We start from the raw sequence: 15950 nt of genomic DNA on the forward strand, positions 1-15950 counted from the left end.
ATGGGAGAGACCCAGGAAAATGGAGTAACTCCTTAAAATGGCCCAAGCTACCACCTTAAATATCATCTTCATCTAAAAGCAAAAGACCTTGGTGGGGGAGCCGGTTATGGGAGGTGACCAGGAAAAGCACAATAAACAAGGGTAAGGCTGTTAAGCAGTTTTGAGTTGTTGCCTTCTGTACTGATAAGGGTTTCGGGAGATTAAGAGTCATCCTCCTTCTGGTACAGAAGGAGAAACCGCTACAAATGGAGATTTGCCTTTTAAATATTTCTTACAAAGGGTAACTTGTATTCAGTTTTCAGAGCTTCTCCCATGTTTGCTGTTTCTAAAAACAAAAACAAAAACACTAGTTTAAATTAATATGCCAAAGAGGCATATTCTGCGGTGGTATATTTTGCTCTGCTTTAGCCATTTGGACTTCCAAAGGTGGGAAACAAAATTCTAAATCCCAAGTTCCAAGGTTTAAACAAAACTTCGGTGCATCCTTGTTATTTAATTCAGCAGGCTCTAAAGTATTAAAGTAAAAGTATTCTCTTATGGCCTGTCTGAAAATATCTTGATTTCCCTCTTATTTTATTTTATTTTATTTATTTTTTTAAAAGATTTTATTTATTTATTCATAAGAGACACACACACAGAGAGGCAGAGACACAGGCAGAGGGAGAAGCAGGCTCCCTACAGGGAGCCCGACGTGGGACTCGATCCTGGGTCTCCAGGATCACACCCTGGTCCGAGGGCAGGCGCCAAACCACTGAGCCACCCAGGCGTCCCTCCCTCTTATTTTAGATGATAGTTTCATAGGTCATATAATTCTAGGTTGAAAGTTGTTTTCACTCAGCATTTTGAGAATGTTACTTACTTTCTGGCTTATATTGTTGCTGTTGAGAAGTCTGTTGCCAGTTTAACTGTCTTTTGTTTTAGGTAATCTGCCTTGTTTTTAGTGTTCCACTCTGGCGTATTTAGATGTTCATTTCTTTTTCTCTAACTTGCTTGGAATTTGTTGCTATATGGGTCAGGGTCCAGGCAGGAGAATGGCAACCATGCTAGGTACTTCAAAACAGGATTTTTAAAAAATTTTTTAATGATTTTACTTATTTATTCATGAGAGACACAGAGAGAAAGAAAGGCAGAGACACAGGCAGAGGGAGAAGCAGGCTCCATGCAGGGAGTCCGACGTGGGACTCGATCCCAGGTCTCCAGGACCCCAGGCCGAAGATAGGCCGAAGACAGGCGCTAAACCGCTGAGCCACCCAGGGATCCCTCAAAACAGGATTTTATAAGGGAATTGGCTACACATATATTGGAAGGTTGAAAGAGGAACAAAGGTGAGGTAGCTGGGAGATTAGAAAGCATAAAGCAGCTAGCACATCTCTAGGCCTATACTATGCCCCCCAGGCATAGAACTGGGAGGGTGTGATGCTACCAGAACCTTGGAGGGTAGTGGAGGGGCCACCATCCCAGGAACGATTGGGCTGGACGGTTGGAGGAAATGTTGTGGCTAAGGGCTAGTGGCCAGAAGGAAAAATAGGAAGTGAGCAAATTTGAGAGAAGAACTCCTGCTAGTACCCTCTTTCTACTTATGATTCGGTACTAGTGCCTCTTATTGGTGGAATCCAGGAGGAAGCCACTTGCTAAAGGAGTCTGGGAAAGCAGTTTGCAAACATCCAACCCCAGTGCTACCTTGACAGGGATAGTAGGATGAATGTGGAGCTGAAAGCTAGGTAGGTATCCAGCACTATTCAGCTTGTTGAATTTTATGTTTTGTCATCTTCACCAAACATGGCAAATTCTTTTTTTTTTAAACATGATAAATTCTTAGCCATTCTCACTTTGAATATTCTTTTTCCCTTGAGTTTTCCTTCCTCATTTTGAAAGTCCGATTAGATATAATAGCTTCTTTATCCCCTATGTCTTTTTCCCTTTCTTTAACATTTTCCATGTCTTTATCATCCTGCATTCTGGGCAGTTTCTTGAAATCCATCTTTCAGTTCGTTATTTTTAACTTCAACTTTGTTTAATCTGCTATTCTGACCAGTCCATTGATTTTCCAGTTTTAGCAATTTTATTTTTAATTTCTAGAAATTATATTTGGTTTTGTTTCAAATCTGATTTGTTGTGTTTTTTTTTTACTTTGCCTTTTTCCTTAATTATATTTTCAATTCTATATATTTAACATGCTTATTTATTATATATCATGTATCCAATGATTCCAGTATCTCTAATGTTGGCTGTTCTGATCCTTTATTTTTGCTAATTATTGCTCATGATAGTGTTTTTTCCCTTTTTATTGCAAACTCCTGTTTGTTCGAATTCTCTCTGGTGGAAGTAATTAATGCCTGAGCTTAATTAAGGTCAGTTCCTCCAGAGAAGGGTAAGATTTACCTTTGCCAAGTACCTAAGGGCCCCACTAATCTGAGGGGTCACTTAAATCTAAATCATTAATTTTTTAGGTCCCAATTAGATGGATTAGAGGTATGGTGTCCAGTTGTGGTAGGTTGCTTCTGAAATGTCTCCCAATGATCTATCATTGCCTTGTGTAATCCCCTCCCTTTGTGTGTGGGCTAGACCTACTGATGTGCTTCTAATAAATAGATTATTGCCAAAATGATGGGGTGTGGCTTCCATGATTAGATTATAAAAGACTGTGACTTCTAGCTTCCTTATATTCTCTCTCTCTCTCTCTCTCTCTCTCTCTCTCTGGCTCTTCTCATTTGCTCACTCTGATGAGACAAGTTACTGTATTTATAAGCTGTCCTATTGAGAGGCAAGTAACTGAGGGTGGCCTCTGGCCAATAGCTAGTGAGGAATTAAGGCTTTCAGACCAGCAGCCTGAAGAAACTGAAGACTATCCACAACCTCAGGAGCAGGGTTGGCAGCAGATCCTTCCCCCATTGAACCTTGAGATGACTGTGGCCCAGCTGACTTGACTGCCACCTTGTGAGAGACCCTGAGCCAGAGGACCCACCTAAGCTATGCCCAGATCCTTGACCCACAGAAACAGTGAGATTATAAATCTTACTTCAAGCCGCTCACTTTTAGCATTATTTGTTATCAAGTAGTAGATAAATATTACACCAATCACAAGCAGTAATAGTCCTATTCTACTCTGCACAGATTGAGCCAAATCCTTCTTATTATTTTCCATAGTAGCCATCATTCCTTAAGAGGACACTGGAACAAAATAGAAAGTGCCCAGAGGAAGACTGTTGGGGGGGGGGGGTAAGAGGTTTGGAAAAATGTGTCATATGAAGAACAAGTGAATGAATTAGGTGAGTTTTACTGAAAAATTATCTATTATGATTTTTCACATTTTAAAAAAAGATTCAGGTAAAGAGGCCACATCTAGAAGCAACAGGAATTATCAAGACTTATAGGCACCAAAGCTGCTAGAGGCTAGTTTGTAATTAGAAAATGTCATAGGGGCCTTTTTTTTTCTCTCTTCCATCTATAGCCACGGCCAAGAGGGGCAAGTTTCTTCTTTACTGTCGCATTCTGGGGATGGTTGGTTTGTTCTAGTTCACTCACTGAGGGTCTAGTTTCCACATTTTCTGTTCCTATTGAGGGCCCATTAAAATAGCTCAGGTCAGCAGATGACATCAGGGCAGCTACCTGTTTCAAAGCTCACTCCCTGCTCTGAATTCATGTTTTTCTCATCCTGAATTTTTTTAAAACCTTGAGGATTTCCCTTACTTTCCTCTACCTCAACCACGCATTTATAAAATATTTAAAATTTTCTATTATTTTGTGTATTTTTGTCCTAGGAGATTTTTCAGGATGGCTAAATATACCATATTACTGGAAATGGAACTCCCTACACACCTGTTTTTTAAAAATTGTGATAAAATACACATAACATAAAAATTAAATTTTTAGCCTTTTTAAAAAAGATTTTATTTATTCATGAAAGACAGAGAGAGGCAGAGACACTAGCAGAGGGAGAAGCAGGCTCACCACAGGAAGCCCGATGTGGGACTCGATCCCTGGACCGGGATCACGCCCTGAGCCAAAGGCAGATGCTCAACCGCTGAGCTACTCAGGCATCCCCATTTTTAGTCATTTTAAAGTGTGCAGTTCAGTGGCATTTAGTGCAGCTACAATGATATATAACCATCATCACTGTTTCCAGAACGTTTTCATCATTCCAAAGAGAAACTCTGAACCCATTAAATAATATCTTTCTATTCCCCCCTCCTCCTAGCCCCCTCCTCCTAGCCCCTAACCTCCTACAGGCCTGTTTTTAAAGGGTTAAGTTACTGCAGATCTTTGAGAATATATCTGCTAAACTTCAGATAGTCTCAGATCCTAGGTTGAGGAAAAAAATGGTCAAAGACTATAAATTTAACATTGGGGACTTATACCAGGGAAGTGTTATTGACTATTTCTGTGCTCTATGCCAATCACAGTTCCTTTTAAAGTTGACGTGTGCTGCCAATATCCATATTTTAGGAAATTGCAATTTGGCTTTTCTGCCATTCTCCAGAAGCCCTGCTGTTTCCCAATTTTACTTTTATAACCTTCAGCAAAAACAAACAAAAAACAAAAGCATGCTGCGTGGAATTCTTGGTAAAGGCTAGTAGATATTGCCAAGAAGAGCAAGATCAAAGCTTACTGCTTTTTAAGTGAAAAATCTGTTGTTTGTACGGATACCCACTATCATTAAAAAGAAATAATTACTCAGTGGTACCTTTTCTATAGGAAAGTTTAATTAACATCATACCTAAGTATACGAGAAAACAAGATATATTACTGGCTGAGCATTCTGTACGTCTCTCCCCATAACTGTCTAGTAAAGAGAATTTTGTCTTTGCTATCCTATTCGAGATCTTTCAGGATGCAGAGTTGGAAGAACGAGATGGACTTAGAAGGAGACAGACCTGAGAGGTGGTGAACAAGAGGAAAACATTTAGTGTAAAGCCAAGTTAAACCTGGGATTAAGTTTGAAAGAAGGGAGAGTGAAAGGAAAACCTATGTGCTGGATGCCAGAGAGAGTTTGGGGGTTTGGTTAATGAACTGGAGAGGAGAGGAAAGCTGACCTTAAGGCTGTTGCTGTAGTTATGATTCATATCCCCTTTAATATTCTTCATTGATTTCACTTTTTCCTTTTATTTTGAGACATTACTCATGTACAGTCAAGTGCACAAATCTTAAGGATCGAGCTTGATGGTTACACACCACCAAGGTCAAGATACAGAACATACCAGCACCCCACATATCTTCCTCATCCCCTTCTTGGTCTGCTCACCAAGAAGTAATCACTCTTCTAGTTTCTATCACCATAGATTAATTTTTGTTTACTTAACTTCATAAAAATAGAATCATATAGTATGTATTCTTTTGTGTCTGCTTTCTTTCACTCAACATTACATCCATAAGACATCAATATTGTTGGTCGCAGAAGCAGATTATTTTTTAATTAAAGGCAGGTTATTTGTAATATTCCACAAATTAATTATCTGTCGTCTACTTGACAGACATTTGGGTGTTTCAATGTTTGTCTATTATAAATACTATGAACATTCTAGTTTGCATGTGTGTGCATATATATATGTGTGTGTGTATGTGTGTGCATATATATATATGCTGGTAGACATAATCACTCATTTAGGTTGGGTGTATGTCCAGGTGTAGAATTACTGGGTCATAGAGTGGACATATCTGTATATTTAGTATTTGTTGTTAAAAAATTTTCCAAAGCAGATGTACCAGTTTATATTCCCACCAATAATGTGAGAGAGTCCCCGTGGCTCCATATCCTTGCCTGGCCTTGATATTTAAGTAATTTTTTCCAGCTGTGTTGAGATATTGACATATAAGGATTTGATGTTTTCAGGCTTTTAATTTTAGTCACCTTTAATGTTCTTTGAGGGGCACAAGCAGAGATGAGAAGTCCTTTTTAACTATTTTTGTTGTTAACCTCTGTTTTAGGATAAAAAATTATTTTTATTTGTTTATTTTATTTTTTATTTAGTGAGAGGGAGAGAGCGGCGCAGGAGGAGGGCAGAGGGAGAGGGACAGAATCCTAAGCAGGCTCCATACCCAGTGAAAAGGCTGATGTGGGGCTTGATCCCATGACCCTGAGGTCATGACTTGAGCCAAAATCAAGAGTTGGGACACTCAGCTGAGCCACCCAGGTGCCTCATGCTTGAGTATAAAGAATTCTATGCATATGAAGCCTTGGAAATTATCAGGGTCACAGGAGACCTGAGGTTTTGGTTTATGCAGATCCAGTTGAGCTGTTGAAGTAAGCACATATTTGAGAAGAACTGAAGATCACACACACACAAAAAAAAAAGAACTGAAGATCACTGTGGTGTTGAAGGTGAAATTTTATTCTATAAAGATAGAAGAGTGGCTCTTAAAAGACAGATGGTTGAGTAAAGACTGGCTAAAGTTGGCAAAGCTGTCAGAAGAAAGGATAAATGTATCTTTCTATTGGGCCCGTTGTTAAACTTGAATGTGCATCAGAGGGCCCTTTAAACCACAGCTCACCACTCCTACCCCCCAGGGGTTCTGAGTAATTGGGTCTGGGATAGCGGAGGGATGAAGAATCTGCATTTCTAACCAGTTCCCAGGTGATGCCCATACTGCCGATCCCAAGGGCACACTGATGTCCAACCACTGAAGTCCCTGGTTGTGATGTCCCAGTGAGGGGCAGTGGAGATGATAGGCTGTTGGTTTTAGGATATATTTGGAGGGGTCTAGCCAATGAAACTTGATGTTAAACATTGTGATCCTAGGTCGCTCTTTAAATAGGTTTCCTGTTTGTGTTTGTGCTTTTAAGTTTTTAAATTTTACTTATTTAAAAAAAATTAGAGGGGTGGTTGGCAGGGCCATCTGAGGCTTTATTTGGGAAAAGACACTTGAATTGGCTTTTAGTTGGGGACATGGGCAGGGGAGTACCCAAGGCAGTAGATGCCCCCAAGGGTAGGCTGATGGCTAGAGCTGAGCCTCCAGTGTGTCTCCTGTTCTGATGTAACCCTGCACAACTCCTTCCCCCAGAGGCTCTGTGGCAGCCTCGGGAGCAGGGAGGCTGGAAGGGACCACTGTGGCTGTTCACTTGGACAGGACATCAGACGACCTGCATACCCAGTTTCACAACAACCATGGTCTTGGAGGAGCTGACTCAGCTGAAGGAACTGGAGCTCTCCCGCAGCTGAAGCTGGACTGGAAGCAGCTCAGGCTGTAGTCGAGGCCAGGGCTCATGAGGCCCCTGAAGGCTGAGCTCAGCCCATCTTCTGCCTTCCAGACTCCAGCTGGCTCTCCTTGCCCTCTAGTTTGCAGTAGGTGGTGATCTCGATGTGCAGGGCCTTCTTGACGTTCATGAACTCCTGCCACGCTATGTCCTGCTTGGCTCGCTGCAGGGCAGTCTCCAGCTCGGCAAGCTTGGCACTGGAGTCCTTAACAGCCAGCTCCCCATGCTGCTCTGCATCAGCAGTGGCGACCTCCAAGGATGCGCTCTGGCCTTTGAGGCCCTCGATCGCGGCCTAGATGTTCTGGTTCATTTCGGAAATCTCCATCTTCTTGTGACAGCAGTCATCCCTGTGTGCTTCCCCGTCAATATTGGCAGCTCCTCATACTTGATCTGGTACATGGTGTGGGCCTCAGCCTGGGTGCTGTTGGCGATGTCCTCGTACTGGACCTCGACCTGGGCAGTGATGCGGTCCAGATCCATGGAACAGCTGTGTCTGAGATTTGGCCCTGCCGCTCACCGATTTCCTCTTCATACGGCCGCCTGAAGAAGCCGATGTCATCGGTCATCCCTTCCAGGTGGGACTCCAGCTCTACCTTGTTCGTGTAAGCTTCATCCACATCCTTCTTGATGAGGACACATTCATCCTCCATGTCTGCGTGCTCTCCGATCCCCTCCTCATGCTTATTCTCAATGTCCTCCAGCAGTCCCTGCATGTTGCCAAGCTCTACCTCCAGCTTCAGCTTCTGGCCCAGTGTGTCCAGCTGCCACCAAAGGTTGTTGTTCGAGCTTTTGAGCATGTTGTCCTTGCTGCTCTGAGCTGTTTTCTGCTGCTGCACACGGCTACACTTGGTCTCGAGGATTTTGTTCTGCTGCTCCAGGTGCCACACGTTGTCGACGAAGGAGGCAAACTTGCTGAGGGTTTCAATCTGCAACTTCTCCTGGGTGTGCACAGCCCGGATGCTGGGGTCCACCTCCAGCTTATGGGGGCCTCAGCAAGCTCTGGTTCACTGAGATGGCAGTGATGTCCCTCATGCCGCCAGCCTCACTATAGCTCCAGACCATACTCATGCTGGTGCCCAGGCTTCCTCAGAAGCTGCTGCTGCTCACATGGGAGAAGGCTGATGAGCTGATGTGGGTGCCAGGTACCCTTGTGGACAAGTGGCTGCCAAAGGCCCCGGAGGCTGGAGGTGGACACCTTGTAGGACTTCTGGGTCACCCTGATGGACATGGGGAGGCCAGAGTGGAGGCCAGTAGGCTGAACCTGACAGAGGTTCGAGAAGGACATGAGAAGCTGCCTCTATGTGGGTGCTTTTTTAGTGTTTTTAATTTAAGAGCCAGCACAGTCTTCTTAAACGTTCAAGCTCTAGGTTCAAATCAAAACTCTCCGACCTATCATTTATGCAGTGTTACACATTACTTCATTTCTCATTTGTAAAATGTGGATAATATGAGCAGGAGGTTCTTGTGAGGAATAAATGAGATACCTCATATAAAACTTCTCATGGGGATGCCTGGCTGGTTCAGTCAGTAGATCATGTGACTCCATCTCTTTGTTGTGAGTTTGAGCTCCACAATGGGTGTAGAGATTACCTAAAAAGATTTTATTTTTATTTTGGGGGTGCCTGGGTGGCTCAGTTGGTTAAGCGGCTGCCTTCCGCTCAGGTCGTGATCTCGGGGTCCTGGGATCGAGCCCTGCATTGGGCTCCCTGCTCGGCGGGGAGCCTGCTTCTCTCTTTCCTCCCTGCTTGTGCTATCTTGGTCGCTATCCCTGTCTCTCTCCCTCTCAAATAAATAAGTAAAATCTTAAAACAATTATTGGAAAGAGAGAGAGAGCACATGCCCATGCATGAGTGGTGGGGGGCAGCAGGAGAGGAGAAGCAGGCTCCCTGCGGAGCAGGGAGCCCAGAGTAGGGCTCCATCCCAGGACCCCGAGATCATGACCTGAGCCGAGGGTAGAGGCTTAGTCAACTGAGCCACTCAGGCACCCCCAAAATAAAATCTTCTAACAAAATTATGGTATATGGAATATGGATTTATGGATTTTTGACGGGTTCAATTGGGGCAAGGAGACACTGCTTAGATATTATAATGAAGATTGCCAAACAACAGAAGAAAATTCTCCATTTTTTCCTTTAAAATATAAAAAAAAAATTTTTTTTTTAAAGATTTTATTTATTTATTCATGATAGTCACAGAGAGAAAGAGAGAGAGAGGCAGAGACACAGGCAGAGGGAGAAGCAGGCTCCATGCACCGGGAGCCCGACGTGGGATTCGATCCCGGGCCTCCAGGATCGCACCCTGGGCCAAAGGCAGGCGCCAAACCGCTGCGCCACCCAGGGATCCCCTATAAAAAAAAAAATTTTTATTAGAGTTCAATTTGCCAACATACAGCATAACACCCAGTGCTCATCCAGCCAAGTGGCCCCTCAGTGCCCATGATCCAGTCACCCCAACTAAAATATTTTATTTTTAAGTAATCTCTCTACACACAACGGGGGGCTTAAACCCACAACCCTGAGATGAAAAGTCATATGGTCCACTAACTGATACAGTCAGGTACCCCTCCGTTTATTTTCTAATATTTTTTGATAACTAAGAAATAGGCAGAAAGCTAATTTTTAAAATTTCTATTTTTATCACCTTTATGCAAAGCACATATTGTCAACAATAATTCTGATAGGTGACTTGAAAATTTTAGCTTGTATCTTCTGGGCAAATTCTGTACAATATTATGTACAGTATTCACAATGCACATTTTATCCATTTGAATTTAATGGGTTTTGGTGAGAATTGCAAACTGGATATCTGTACTTGGCACTTGGAAATTTTCATTTACTTATTCAGTTATCTTATCAGTGGCACAATTAAAGATTGCTGAATTATCCATTCAGCTACAAAACTGCCAAAGGTCAAAATCTCTAATACTGGTTTTCAGCATACTGACAGGCCAAAGCAAACGATGCAAAAATTTTAAAATGTTTTCAGAGCTCAGCAAAATTTTGGCCAAGGAAAGTTTTCATGCAGGAAACATGATGCAAACATCTATTTTTTTCATACCTTTCAGAAAATGGAATTGTCCACTATACAGTAATACATAATTCCAACAAACTCTTCTGCATCCAATTAGCTATAAAAAGAACTAACCATCAAAAGGCAATCATCTGTAGCAAAAGCATTTTATCTCTGGAGATACCAATAAAGGTTTCATTCCTCTTGAAATATAGGAAAAAGTTATTTTCCAGCCAAATATAAACAATCTTCTTGCATACTGTTATTTTTTGTTCCAGTGTTTTTAAGTGGAGACACCCATCAGAATCACTTGAAGGGGGGTGCATCTTCAATATACCCCTGGTCCTGGCCCCTGGCTGGATGCAAGGCTGGGATTCTCTGAGGCCGAAGCATGGACATGTTTGTGTTTGCATGTTTTTTAGGATTCCATAGGCCCTCCATTTTGGGCCACATGGCAGTTTGAAGAATTTGAAAGCCCTTCTGCTATAGAACACCTAGAAGTACTGGATAAAGTGAGGCAAGTATCTTAAAAAAAAAAAGAGTTAATTTTTTTAGTAATCTTTATCTCCAACATGGGGCTCAAACTCATGACCTGGAGGTCAAGAGTCACATGCTCTCTGACTGAGCCAGCCAGGTGCCCCGCCACCTTTTTCTTTAAAAAAATTTATTTTCTTTTAGAAGGCAAGTATCATTTTATTTTTTTAAAGATTTATTTGAGAGAGAGAGGGTGCATGTGTGCACATACACATGAATGGGGGAAGAGACAGAGGGAGAGAGAAGTCAAGCAGACTTCGGGCTCAGTGGAGAGCTAGATGCTGGGCTTGATCTCCTGGTCCAAGAGATCATGACCTGAGCCAAAAGCAAGAGTAGGATACTTAACCAACTAAGCCACCCAGGCATCCCGAGAAGGCAAGTATCATTTTAACTATCTATCGATTTTATTTATTTATTTAGAACACAAATGGGGGGAAAGACAGAGGGAGAGGGAGAGAAAATCCAGAGCAGACCCTGCAAGGAGCCCAGAGCCTGACTTGGGGCCTGATCCTAGTACTCTAAGATCACTACTGGAGCCGAAATCAAGAATCAGAAGCCTGACCGACTGAGCCACCCAGGAACCCTGGCAAGTATCATTTTAAATGCATAGTTAGGATAGTAAGGAAAATATTTCAAGGCCAAAATCAGAGCTAAACCTACAGTTCCACATGGTAAACAGCTGCTAACACTGATTCCCCTAGAGAAGGAGAGAGAACTTTGTGACCAAGATACTTGGGTTTTAACAGCTTTGAGGGTCCAGAGAAAAGGATCTGGGAGGAACTGGAACTAAGAACTTTGTATAAACTTGGGATCCTGAGAGGGCTACAGTGGATCAGAAGGCAAAGCTATCCATTAGCTGAGGTAGAAAACAAAGAAGCTTGTCTACCCTTGTCTGAGCTTTGGGTGAGGGTGGGGGAAAACACACACACACACACACACACATCCATGGTAATAAATAATCATCACCTTTCCTAAGGGTAGTTTTCAGTCTGAATTTATATTACTTCTGTGGTCTAGCAGCCCCAAGCTAGGAAATTTAAGAAATGTTTGCAAACTAGATCATTTTCAGGACTCTTGGAAAAAGCAAATGCGGGACTTCTCTTGAGGGGCACAATCAAGTGAGACCAAAGCACGGTTGTAGGGGACTGCGGGAGTAATTTAAGCAGCGCACAGGTGCTCCCAGGGTGCAGAGTGGCTGAAGATGGGGTGCACTGCCTGGCCTCAGGCAATCACCTTGCTCCCTGCACAGCTGATGGAGACTCCCTTCTTCAAGTTCCACTACTCTGAGGGTTCAAAGGTATATCCGTAGCCTGAGAATTTGCTCAATGGGATGAGAGTAAACAGAAGACTCTTTCACTATCCTGTCCCCAGCAAATAATATAGTTAGAGCCTTGTGTTAGAACCTGCATATAGGGGGTAGTCCTTGCTGCTTCCCTTGAATTTTGGACTTGACCCAGATTAGGGGCTGCCTTTCAGCTATTTCCTGTAGGTGTGAGGCCAAGCTGCTAGGACCTCCATGGGAATATGAGTTCATAGGCCAAAATAACCAGACATCTGAGGAGTGCAGATACCTCAAGAGAAAAACAACAGTTTATTTTGGAAACCAAGTACCAACTGTAGTAGAAATACTAACAAGCCAATCAAGGATTTTAAGTAAATACGAAAGGGGGATCCCTGGGTGGCGCAGCGGTTTGGCGCCTGCCTTTGGCCCAGGGCGCGATCCTGGAGACCCGGGATCGAATCCCACATCGGGCTCCCGGTGCATGGAGCCTGCTTCTCCCTCTGCCTGTGTCTCTGCCTCTCTCTCTCTTTCTCTCTCTCTCTGTGACTATCATAAATAAATAAAAATTAAGTAAATACGAAAGGACTTCCCCTTCCAGTTAGCAAGGAAAAAGTTGCAAGATACTGCCATTTCCACTGGACTAGGTGACTTGGAATTAACTGCCCGCTGAAATCTACTACTCTGTTCCAATAACCTGTAGGACCATAAATGCATGGGAAAATGCAGACAGGCTAGATTTGATAAGAATGGTGATCCACGGCAATAATATTTACATGCACGTGCTTACATTTTATTCAGTACCATGCAATTTTATCTTGAAACTGCTGAGTCAATTAGGGGTAAGTTGGGGGAGATGTAAAGGTGAAAACATCACTAACAGAATGGTTTATTAATTTGTGGTTCATTGGAAGACTAAAGATTGTTCAAACAAACAGCCGTGAAATCTTCCCTAATCCTTTGTTATGGAGGTGTAACCCCAAATGAAAATCAGTGTGGCAGCATTATAAGTACTACAACCAGCTTTATAAGAAGAGCCAGGAAAATTTTAATTTATTTAGCATTACTGCACTTGCAGATTGTTTTTATAAATTGCATCAGCCTATTCAACCTTTCTGGATTGAAACATTCCATGTGGGAGAGTTACACGGCCTTGAGGTAGGGAATTGTCCTCAAAAGCGTTGTGGAAACCTAAGCATCAGTTAGGAGCAAGATTTGGTCTGTAATGGAGCCCTAGAAAAGAGCACGGTGACTTAGGTAATGCCTTTCTCTGCAGTGTCCTGGGGAGAGCGTCCACTGTGAGTCTCAAGAAATATTGAAAATGCCTGATGCTTCCAACTCTGAAATTATGTCAAGCTAATAAAACCTGACTCCATTTCGGGGAAAAGACAGTCTCTTTAATAAGTGGTGTTCTCAGAACTAGACAGCTACATGTAAAATATTAGACCATCTTTTAACACCATACACAAAGATAAGCTCAAAATGAATTGAAGACCTAAATGTGAGACCTGAAACCATAAAAATCCTAGAAGAAAAAACAGGCAGGGGGTGCCTGGCTGGTTTAGTCAGGAGAGCATGTGACTCTTGATCTTGGGGTTGTGAGTTTGAGCCCAACGTTAAGTGTAGAGATTACTTAATTTTTTTAATCTTAAAAAAAAAACACAGGCAGTAATTTCTCTGGCATTTGCCCTAGCAACATCTTTTCTAGATATGTCCCCTAAGGCAAGAGAAATAAAAGCAAAAAAAAAAAAAAACATTGGAGGGACTACATCAAAACAAAAAGCTTTGAAAAGCTTTTGTACAGCAAAGGAAACCAACAAAACAAAACAGTAACCTACTGAATGGGAGGAGATATTTGCAAATGATATATCTGATAAGGGGTTAATATCCAAAATATATAAAGAATTTATACAACTCAAACCAACCAACCAATCAGACAAAAAATCAACCAAACAATCTGATTAAAAAATGGGCAGAGGACCTGAACAGACATTTTTCCAAAGAAGACTACAGATGAGCAACAGACACATAAAAAGATGCTCAACATCACTCATCAGGGAAATGCAAATCAAAACCAATGAGATATCACCTTACACCTTAGTCAGAATGGCTAAAATAAAAAAGACAAGAAACAATAAATGTTGGCAAGGATATGGAAGAAAAGGAACACTTGTACATTGCTGGTTGGAATGTAAATTGGTTCAGCCACCATAGAAAACAGTATGGAGGATCCTCAAAAAATTAAAAATAGAATAATTCCTCTATTAGGTATTTACCCAAAGAAAACAAAAACACTAATTTGAAAACATATATGCACCTCCATGTTGATCACAGCATTATTTACAATAGCCAAAAATGGAAACAACCTAATTGCCTATTTTTTTTTCTAATTGCCTATTAACAGACAAATGGATAAGGAGGATGTGGTATATATGCACAAATGGAATATTACTCAGCTACGAAAAAGGATGAGATTATGCCATTTGAGACAACACGGACGGCCCAGAGGGTATTATGGTGAGTGAAATAGGTCAGACTGAGAAAGAAAAATACCATATGATTTCACTCAAAAGCGGGATCTAAAAATAAAAGTGAATAAACAAAAAAGCAGAATCAGACCTATAAATAGAGAACAAACTAATGGTTGCCAGAGGGAAGAGGGGTGGAGGGTGAAGGGGAGAGGGAGATACAGGCTTCCAGTTATGGAATGAATAAGTCATGGGAATAAACATGCATAATGTATAAGCTTGTCAAATCACTGTTATACACCTGAAACTAATGTAACATTGTGCGTCAACTATACTAACAAACAAACCTGATTCTATTTTAACATTTAAATCCTCTTTCTTTGTTCTGATTCCAAATATCTCAAGCCACTTTCAAGTTACCTTCAGATGATTAGACATCTCATATAGCTTGTTCAAAGGGAAAAATGTGCTGGTTAGACAGATAAGAGTAAAAAGGCCCATACAGAAGTTATATTTCTCAATAAAAATTAAACATGATGCATATGGGTGTGTCATATTTAGTCCCCTGTGGGTTAGTATGAATCACGATCTCTGAGATAAATCTCCTAGACAGTAACACCAAGGGCCAGACTTAGACCGGGGTGAAGTCATTAAGATAAACACCATCAAGGGAGTACCATCCTGCTAGCCTTTCTCAGTTGTGTATCTTTCCTGCCACGTCTATGGTGCATATGGCGAATATTCTAATCCCCACTGCTAAAGAACTAAAAGAAGCAGGTTGAGGAAGCTTGTGTTTGAGTTGTGGTGTTTCACTCCAGCACTCTATTGAAACTCTGCCCTCAAAAGTCAGTAGCATCATCCCGGTGGCCCAACGCAATGTCTTCTCAGTTTTTATCCTACACTCGCTTTGCTACTTGAACCTATTGAGCATCATCTCAGTCCATGGGAATCCTATCTGAGGCAGTCCAGACTGGAAGGAGAAGGGTGAAGCTGAGCCACAGTTCAGGAAATTAAGCATGAAACCTAAAGTCATTAGGCATCCACTAATTATGCATGCTAAGCATTTTCTTCCAGGCACCTGTGATATATCAGTGAATAAAACAAAGACTGCTGCCTACACAAATGAATATAAATGTCTCCAGGAACATTAATAGAATAAAGGATTGTATTCTCCCCTTCATGTTACTGTAGGTTTTATTCTCATTTTTATTACAGTACTTTCAATGGATTATTGCAATTGTTTGCTTATGTGTCTGTCTCTCCATCCTGGACTAAAGGCTTTGGGATGGCAGGGATGACATATTTTATTGTGCTGACACTTGGCAGGCATTCAATAAATGACAGTAGAATAAATACCTGAATGAACAAATCAAGCCGGATTGCTAAATAGGCTTGAGTTCTAATGTCTTAGAGAGACTGTGCTTATCTTGGTCTTAGAGGAAAACAGATTTTATATTAAAAAGAAACC

The 15950-nt window shown here is 41.8% G+C and overlaps 1 pseudogene; it reads right to left on the bottom strand.

Annotated features, from left to right (window-relative positions):
* Positions 1 to 7092: 7092 nt before the first annotated feature.
* Positions 7093 to 8420, bottom strand: LOC144308957 (keratin, type II cytoskeletal 8 pseudogene; annotated as a pseudogene).
* Between the last annotated feature and the right edge of the window lie 7530 nt (positions 8421 to 15950).

Source organism: Canis aureus, chromosome X, assembly GCF_053574225.1.
Source record: "Canis aureus isolate CA01 chromosome X, VMU_Caureus_v.1.0, whole genome shotgun sequence".
NCBI classification, from domain to species: Eukaryota; Metazoa; Chordata; class Mammalia; order Carnivora; family Canidae; genus Canis; species Canis aureus.